This window comes from Rattus norvegicus, chromosome 13, assembly GCF_021556685.1.
Source record: "Rattus norvegicus strain SHRSP/BbbUtx chromosome 13, alternate assembly SHRSP_T2T, whole genome shotgun sequence".
Taxonomy (NCBI): Eukaryota; Metazoa; Chordata; class Mammalia; order Rodentia; family Muridae; genus Rattus; species Rattus norvegicus.
Window position 1 is genome coordinate 14,027,665 of NC_141546.1, and position 9,836 is coordinate 14,037,500.

General features: G+C 39.4%; 1 long non-coding RNA gene across 2 annotated transcripts; it reads right to left on the reverse strand.

Annotated features, from left to right (window-relative positions):
- Positions 1 to 1,817: 1,817 nt before the first annotated feature.
- Positions 1,818 to 7,594, reverse strand: LOC148001534 (uncharacterized). Of its 2 annotated transcripts, none has more exons than XR_015635430.1 (2): positions 7,382 to 7,594; positions 1,818 to 4,236 (listed from the first exon to the last, which is right to left on the reverse strand). It is a non-coding gene; the product is annotated as an uncharacterized LOC148001534 (long non-coding RNA). The 2 variants fall into 2 exon arrangements; XR_015635431.1 differs by having other exon boundaries at positions 7,356 to 7,594.
- Positions 7,595 to 9,836: the final 2,242 nt, after the last annotated feature.

The following is a 9,836-nucleotide window of genomic DNA, read 5'->3' on the forward strand; positions in this document are numbered from 1 at the left end:
TATTCTTCAGAACTGAGTGAGTAATACAGGCAAAAAAGCTCATGGTAACATGCTGTAAATAAAAAGTTAAGAACTTTTTCAAAAGGGAATGAAATGATATAGTTCTGGCACACTAATTTACAAAAAAGAAGAGTTTCAGAAAATGAATAAATGAAGCTAAATTAATTTATTTGCTCTTAATTTGTTTAATAGGCAACACTGTTTTGAAAGTAACACTAACAATAACACTATCAATAACTAAGTGGCTATAAAATAATACTAGCAATACTAAGTGGTTATAAAATATATCAGATCTTAGTAACTATTAACTAACTACAATGTAGCAAGCATATCAATTAGCATTCAATAACATGGAAAAGAAGTAACTATAACTAGCAGTGAATAACAACTCAACAAAAAAACTCACAGTCTAATAATGAAAACACAGTTAAGTTGTTCTTCATTTTCAGAAAGGTATACACAAAACAAAAGTTCTGGCCTATAATAAAAATGTATTAGACAAATATGGAAAGAGATAACATAAATGCTGAATATATATTAATTGATGTAATGCTTGCTTTATTTATATAGGCTAGAGAATTGTTAGTTGGTCAATGTTGATTACTCAGAAAAAAATTAGAAGACATATATATATATATATATATATATATATATATATATATATATATATATATATATGTATATATATCAGTTGGAATAAAAATTGCTTCCACAGTCTCATATATTTGAAAGTTTACTCACAAGAAAGTGACACTATTTGGAAATGTTTTAATGTTTTGAAGATTAGGAGGTGTGGATTTTTGGAGTAAATGCGGCATTATGGAAGAAAGTATATAACTGGGGTTGAGCTTTAAGGTTTCCAGATTGATATGGAGGGGAGAATAGCAACAGACAGATGTAGTGCTGTAGAAGGAGTTAAGTGTTCTATATGCTGATCCACAAGTAGTAGTAAAATAGAAACCAATAGTCATAACATATTAAAATATTCCTCTGCCTATTTCTTTCCCCTTTAAAAATACCTGAAAAAGACCATGTATTTATTTATTCTATTCTCTATAAAGAAAAATCCCTCCTTGAAATTTCATGTAAAATTATTTTAAGGCTCATCGTGAAAAGTCTTCTAACATTCTATATTGAGTTTCAGTCATTTGTAGCTAGACAGGGCTAAGTATAATTATCAATATATAAAGAGATCATGTATGAAAATATTACTGTCCAAACTGTGGAATAGTACAATCCAATATAATATAGTTAATACTTGCCAGCAGTATTCTGATGACAATGATCATGCCAGAATTACATAGATAAACATGTGGATGATAACTTATTTACTTTTCTATTGTTGTGCCAAAACATCTCAAGACCAAAGCAACTTATCATAGAAAACATTTAATTTGGGGCACATAGATTTAGAGGGTAGAGTAAGTGAATCTCCATGGCAATGGGTACGATGCAGGCAAAAATGACACTAGATGTATGGGAAGAATGTAAAAGAAGAGGGAAGGATATAATAAGTAAATAACATGACAGGAAAATATATATATATATATATATATATATATATATATATATATATATATATATATATGTAGATGGTAGAGAAAATAGCCATGTAAGAATGCTACAAACATGATGTTTTTCTTACTGAATGAACATAAGCTACATGAAGTGAATGATATTTGTTATTTTGCCCCACTGGAGAATGGGGAAAAATTAATATGACAATGAAGAAAAGAACTTAAAAGAACATCTACAAACAACAACAGAGGAATTGTCGCGCCCACCTCGTCCGGCAAGGAAGACGCAACACGGTTGGATTCTTCTCAACAGCCTTTACTGCAGGACACTTTCTTTGTTGATACAGGGAGGCGGCGGCAGCCAGCCCTAAGTGTTACAGCTCCAAGTGTTACAGCTCCAAGTGTTACAGCTTTAAGTGTTACCGCGCCGAGCAGCTTTGCCGCTCGGCTTATATACACAACAGTATGCTAATCTTCTTTCAGGGATTGGTGGGGCACGAGTCACCCCACTGCCATCCCAGCTACTTGTCCTCCAGAGATTGGCGAGGCATGAACTCCCATTTAGCATAGTACCGCCCCAGCCAGACTGACGTCAGGTGCAAAACTCCACGCATGCTCAGTACTGTTGTTAGGAGGGCGCCAGATTCACCTCATTATCATACAGCTGTCGCACCGCTCCCTACATCTCCCCCTTTTTTGTTTTATAAAATGACTGGTCTAGATCTGGGTCTCACGTCAATCTTGTCATTGCTCCTGTCTTAGGTCGTTCCTGACGATGACTCGGCCTTACCCGTCGTTGGGTCACCCTATCGCCACCGGGCCCCGTGTCTTAGGTTGGTCTGAGCTCGAGGAAAGTTGCCCGTCCCTGGATACAATGACCCCACATGACTGTGACAAAAATGATCTAGGGCGAACTCTTAATCTTTCAAAGAGGCCAGCCATACATTGGGAGAAGCACCATTGTCAATGGCAGTCATAGTCTGGTAAACAATCGCTTTGTGTCTGGCATGTTCTCTTTTTAAACGGCCAATAAGCCAGAGACATACTCCGCATCCCAGGAGGACAATAGCTCCCCAGGCAAACATGCCCACCCACTCCTTAAAAAAGGAGAAAGCATTGGTAATCCATGAGGTAAAGTCTTCAATTGTGATGGGGTCCAGCCTAGTGCTGTTGAGGACAGCAATCTGTATCAGCAATTGTCTGGATAGTTGCTCTGCTTTCATGGACCAGTTTCCTTCCAGATAATTTGAGATTTCTTTGCTCTGTTGAGAATGCTGAGAAAAGTTGGCTTGTAAAGGAGTATGTATAAACCTCTTAGGGAGGAAAGACAGCTGTGTCATATGATACAGTGTTTCAATTTGTTCTTGAACTAAATCTATCCTTTGATTGGCTAATAGAAGGCCAGATGCCAAATGAGTATTAAATTCTTCTTCTATCTCTAGCACCATTGCAGTTCTTTCTACAATCTGATTGACAGTCTCAGCTGTCTGTATTTGATTGGTCATAGCGATTGTAGCTGTGGTAGCTGCGGCAGCAGACAGCACGATGGCTGAAATTATGACTGCCGTAATTCCAAAATCTCTTTTGGTTCACAGCAAATTAAGAATAGGAAAACTGGGTTTGCCTCTACTGGGATTGGCACAAAGGAGGGAATCTTGACCATTACTGCGGTGTCATTGTTGCCATCTCAGCATTCAGCTAAATAGCAGACTACATCAGAGCTATTACAATTTAAAACACCATTGTTGACATTAGTGCTTATCAGAAAGAAAAAGGTGATCTAACACATACTGAAGTACTAGTGGCAGTATTATGTTCCAAGAGGTTATTATATTGAATATTGGTCAACCTGGTATCATTTTTTCTGGTAGCCGAAACATTATACAGCGTGAAGTTCTCACCCATCAACCTAGCAAAGGGGGTCAGGGATGTATATGCCCCTTGCTCATTGGACAGCACCCATTGAAACCAAGGCCAGAGATTATGCTTGCCAGTCTTATTCTCCCCCCAGTCATACTGTACATGGCCAAGAGGAGGGGAAAATTCAAATCCCGGTAGGAATTGTTTTGTTCTATGGAATGGACTCTGACATGGGGTAAAATTAGGTGGAACCTCTTGATTCGGGGGGCAAGCGGGTAAGACTCTACGACGGGTAGAGGTATTCTGTGCATAGTTACCTTGCCCTGGGCGTGATGGAACACTACAATTATGCATCACAATTAGTGTTGTAATGTTCAGATCAGCAGAACTATCGATTGACATGTCCTCGCTGGGTGAAGAGACTCCCTGGGCAATTTGACTCAAAGCAGCCAGGATGATCCCGGTGTTCATTGTGCTGTCACTTATAGGATTCAACCAATTAGCTAACGTGGCTCTACGCAACCAAATACAGGGCAGGGAAGAGTCTTTAATGGTAAAAAATAAGGTATGCAACAGAGAAACGTTAGTGGCGGCATACCGTTGGGGCATTTCTCCAGTTGGCACTATACAAGGAACATCACGCAAACAGGAGGTAGAGAAAAAGGTTGGTAAAACAGTAGAATTGCTATGGACTGGCATGGGTACTGGCCAGGATCTGGCAATAGCCCACAGGGTGATCGAATTAACCTGTATTATCATTCCCAGTAGCAATAGTAGGGTTCGTAGTCTCATCTTCAGGAAGAGCAGAAGGCAATTTTCGAGTCAAGCGCTCAGGTACCCAAATTGGATTTTCTTGATTCTGCGGAAAAACACAAACAGCTCCCCTAGATCTCGAGATCACGGGATCTGGGCCACACCATTTATCAGTTAAGACATCCTTCCACTTTACTTCTGCATTAGTTATAGGTGTAGTAGCAGCATGGCGATCCGCAGCAGAGCGGCCATGCGCATCCAAAACTAAGAAATTTAGAGTAAAAAGAGCTAAAGAAAGTTGTTCTTTTGGTGTTCGGCTGCTGGCAATTCCCTCCTTTTGTTTTTTTATCAGCTCTTTTAAGGTACGATGTACTCTTTCCACAATTCTTTGACCTTGGGGATTGTATGGCAATCCTGTAGTAGTTTGACCTGCATTGTCTGGCAAAATGCCTGAAAGGACTTTGCAGTGTAGGCAGGCCCGTTGTCCGTCTTGAGACTATCAGGCTTTCCCCAGGCTGCCCATGCCTCTAAGCAATGGCTAATGGCATTACGAGCCTTTTCACCAGTCATCAGAGTAGCATGTATAATATCAGAACATGTATCAACAGAAACATGAGCATATTTTAAATTTCCAAATTGAGATATGTGTGTGACATCCATCTGCCAAAGTTTTAGCGGGATCAGACCACGAGGGTTAATCCCTACATGAGGAGGGTGGTGAAATTGAACACAATTCTGGCAACTTAATACCACATCACGAGCTGCAGCTCTAGAGATTTTAAATTTTTGTTGAAGAGTAAAGGCAGGTACATGAAACTTTTGATGAAATTCTCTAGCGAGATCAACCGGAGCAGCATGAAAAATAAACTCTCTACGAGTACTAGCATCCACCAGGGCGTTATTACTGGTCATGGGACCAGGCAAATTAGTATGGGCTCGAATATGTTGTATGAAAAATTTATTTTTTCTGGCCCAAATCAAATTTTGTAATTCTAAAAGAATTTGACATACAGTACTAGTCGACCGAATTGGCCCTGCAATTTCAAGTGAGCGCACAGCATTAACCACATAAGCAGAGTCAGAAATTAAATTAAAAGAATCATGAAATCTTTTGAAAACTTCCAATACAATTTTACATTCTGTAATTTGGGGGGTACCTGGACTATATTGAATTAATACTGGTTCTTGAGAATCAACCATATAGGCACCTACACCGGTTTTGGAGCCATCTGTATAAATATCTAATGCTCCAGACAAAGGCTCTGAGGCAGTGATCTTAGGAAAGATCACTGGATGTTCAGTAAAAAATTGTAGCAACGGATCCTTAGGATAATGATTGTCAAACTCTCCATCAAAACTACAGCGCAATATGGCCCAATCATCTATCAATGCACACAATGTTTCTACCTGAGTGGTTGTATATGGTATAATAATTTTCTTTGGTGAAATACCAAAATGCTGAATGCAAGATTTAACGCCTAATATAGCTAGCTGTGCAACAGCAGAAGGGTAATATTCAAGGGTTTTATTAGGAGAAATATGGGAATAAATCCAAAGAAGTGGACCTTGTTGCCATAATACTCCTGTAGGTTGACAAAAAGTTCTCAGTATACACAAAAGCAGATCTTCCTCTTCCTTGTACCTTTTTAGTATTGCCTTTTCTAGTCTTTCTTCTACTTTCCTCAAGGATAATCGTGCTTCCTTGGTTAAAACACGGGGTGAAGTAAGCTGAGAATCCCCTTTCAGGATCTCATAAAGTGGTTGTAAATCTACATTGGTCATTTTAATATAGGGTCGAATCCTACTAATTTTTGAAAGTCATTTAATGTTTTTAAATGGTAATTCAATTTTTTGAGGAGAAATGCTATGAGAAGTGATTTTAGTTCCTAAATATTCTCCCATTTGGCCCATTTGAACCTTTTCAGGTGCTATGAACAATTGATTGTTTTCAAGCACCTTAACCACTTTTGTATAGGCCGCTTCTAGGGCGGCTAGTATAAACATTTAGCCAGCCCCCTGGGGAGCTTGTCCAGCCAACTTAGGCTTCTAGCTACAGATGCCAGCTCCAAAAGCCAATTGAAACTTTTTATTTATTTGTTCCTTTCTTGAAAGGAGTTAAAGCTACATCAATGGGTGAATCAACCAGCATTTAAAGTTTTAACCATTTTTTTTCTTTTAAACATGAAACACAAAACATTCAAGCAACGAGAAGCAAAACCCAGACATAAATTGACATACATCCACAGCTTGGTGCACCAAGGACAGACAATAGACACAGAGGAAAAGGACTAGATGGCGTTCCACCAAAGGGACCCAGACATCCTACCTAAAGAACCCAGAACCAGAAACAAGCACTTCTCCAATAGGAGCCAGCAAGGAGGCAAGACGTCTCCCACCTCCTTCTGTTCCCAGGAGAGCTTCAAAAAACTTAAGCTCATTTCCTTCTTTTGCCAAAGCATCTGTGGAGAGTTCGGGAGGACTGTTTTTCTCAACCCCATTCTCTCTCTTGCCTAGGGTGTATATTGTCTCTAGTCAGGGTCCAAAGACTAAAAGCATCTATGAGAATCGACTTTGCTTCTCTAGATTTTAACATAACTCTAAAAGAACACATTACCATTATTACCTTGTCCCCTTTTGACCACTACCATTACCCCAAGTCTTTATCTTTGCACATGCTTTAAATTTCTGTGATACTTCTGAATTCTGCTTACTGGGGCCTTTAAAATCTGTATCCACCACCTGAGTTCCCATTCTAGGGGTCAATATGAGTCTGGTGGTGGAACTGAGGTGGAGTCTTGTGCTTCTTTTTGTTGCTCTGCGGGAGGCCCGGGACCGATGGTTCTACCTTTACTTTCACTTTCTCTAAGCTGTCAGTGATGCTTTCTAGATTGTCTGACATTTCTAAGGTCAAGGCTTTTAAAGAATATATCTTATTTGTTTCCTGGTCCTGATTATCCTCTTTTTTCATCTCTGCCTTCTCTCTGTTCCTTTTATCTCCTTTTCTTTTCTTTTTTTCTTTCAAGACCTTTACTCCCTCTGACATACTTTCTTGTTGCTCTGTAAGGACCCTCTGACCTGTCCTAACTGCTCTAACCGCTTCCCACACAAAGAAAAAAAATAAACAAAATTACAAGCCTTACCCACAAAGGATCCATTGGAAACAACATTGCTGCAGACTGCAGACCTTTTAGCCTCTAAACCAAGGCTTCCATCGTCTCTGCTCACCTCCAGAGAACTTTATCGTCCCTTACCGGGAACTTTTCCGACGTCGATCTTCCTGAAGCTGAAGAGTTCTGAGATCCACGAGGATGTCCTCGTCCCCGTACGGGCAAGGAAGACGCAACACGGTTGGATTCTTCCCAACAGCCTTTACTGCAGGACACCTTCTTTGTTGATACAGGGAGGCGGCGGCAGCCAGCCCTAAGTGTTACAGCTCCAAGTGTTACAGCTTTAAGTGTTACCTCGCCGAGCAGCTTTGCCGCTCGGCTTATATACACAACAGTATGCTAATCTTCTTTCAGGGATTGGTGGGGCACGAGTCACCCCACTGCCATCCCAGCTACTTGTCCTCCAGAGATTGGCGAGGCATGAACTCCCATTTAGCATAGTACCGCCCCAGCCAGACTGACGTCAGGTGCAAAACTCCACGCATGCTCAGTACTGTTGTTAGGAGGGTGCCAGATTCACCTCATTATCATACAGCTGTCGCACCACTCCCTACAAGGAATGAGCCATGTGAATTCTCATACTACATGGGGTTGGACCAGTACACTATATACCAACCAGGCTGCAGACACTGATAAGTAAGATAGAGATGATGCTTCCAGGCAATTGTTTATCCAATCAGTACCTGTATTACCATAAGGACAAGGAAAACCAGAATTGGTGTCAGTGTACTACTAGGAAAATTCTGTGACTAGGAAGTGTTGAGCTCAGCAATATAACAAGAGAATATGATTTTCTTAAGTGACAGACTCAAGCCATTCCCCATCCTGCTGTGTTTTCCTTTACAACTAGAATGCTTTGAGCAAGTTCTTAATTTGTCAAACACACATACAGACACACACACACACACACACACACACACACACACACACACACACAACCTTAACATATCTATAATTAGTAAGCAAAAGTTTGTTTACAGGTAGAAAAAATTGCATGCCATATTAAATATGTATGTTTCAATGTAGAAACATGTATATGTTTCATTTCAAAAGGTTTGGAGACCTGAGGGATAGTTCTGAAGCAAGAATTCTTGTTATGTTACTTTCTTTTTTTTTTTAATTTATTTAATACTTAATAATAATTCTTTGGTTTCCGGGCAAACATCCACTTCCCCCCTCCCCTTCCTTATGAGTGTTCCCCTCCCAACCCTCCCCCCATTGCCGCCCTCCCCCCAACAGTCTAGTTCACTGGGGGTTCAGTCTCAGCAGGACCCAGGGCTTCCCCTTCCACTGGTGCTCGTACTAGGATATTCATTGCTACCTATGAGGTCAGAGTCCAGGGTTATGTTACTTTCATATCGTCTAATGACTGCTTGGAAAACACTTAAGCGATATGGGTGCTAAATTTTACAGAATTTTAATTCAGTCACATTTTGCAGACATCCATTCACCCCTAATGCATTCAGTGCTCAGAAACTCCCCATAAATCTCATAAATATTCATAGGATAATTGTTAAAGTACAGCTTTGCCAAAATAGTTGTACCTAGATCCTTCAGTTAAATAAGTGGGTTGTTGGCTCAGGGAATTTTCAATTTATGTGCCCTCTTGAACCTTAATTCTGTCATTAGATCTATATATCAGTTTTAAGACACACATGACAAATCGAGAGTTGTGATATTGTGTGGTCTAGATTCAAGGCATAAAGAATGTCCTCTCATTTACATTCTATTTGAGGTTCTTCCCATTCAATATCTCAGTTCTGTGTTTTAAAATTATTCAATAAGCTACATGTTCCAGTTGTTTTAATAACGTCTCATGGGTCATATGCTGAGATAGCATTTCTTGTGCTGTCATGGGTGGTATTTATTAGAGAATGATAATTTCTCACAAAAATAGTCCCAACATACATATTTTTCAGTCCAAGGCCTTGAAATAGTAAAAGAAGGAGCTATAAAAATATTTACAGAATGATGAAACAAAACAATTATACTGATGTCTCTTAGAAGTCACTCTATTGTAATACTGGTGATATTTGTACAAGATACTGTTGCTATTTTAAGAAAGGGGGCTGAGGAGATAGCCAACTCAGTAAAATGTTACCACACAGATTGAAAACCTAGGTTCATATACCAGGAAGCATATTAATAAAGTAGGGCACAAAGAGGTTTCAGCTCTGGTGTGGTGAATGTAGCCTAATCCCTGAGGTTTGATGATCACACCGCCCAGCCAATCAGGGAAGTTGAATTTCAATGAGAGATGTGTTGAAAAACAAGGTGGTGAACAATTGAGGAAGACACTGGGCATTGACTTCTAACAGTGATATACATATATCTGCACATGTACACATGATATGCATATTTAAACACACACTCTTTATTTGAAATATGAACGAGTTTCAAGCTAAGACATGGCTTGTTCATCTGTATATTCTTTAGTTGACAGAACATTTAATACTTATTACATTTTCTCAATTTTCTTTACAGCAGACTTTTTAGTTTATTTTTATAGAATATTTTATATTTTCATTTCAAATGTTAT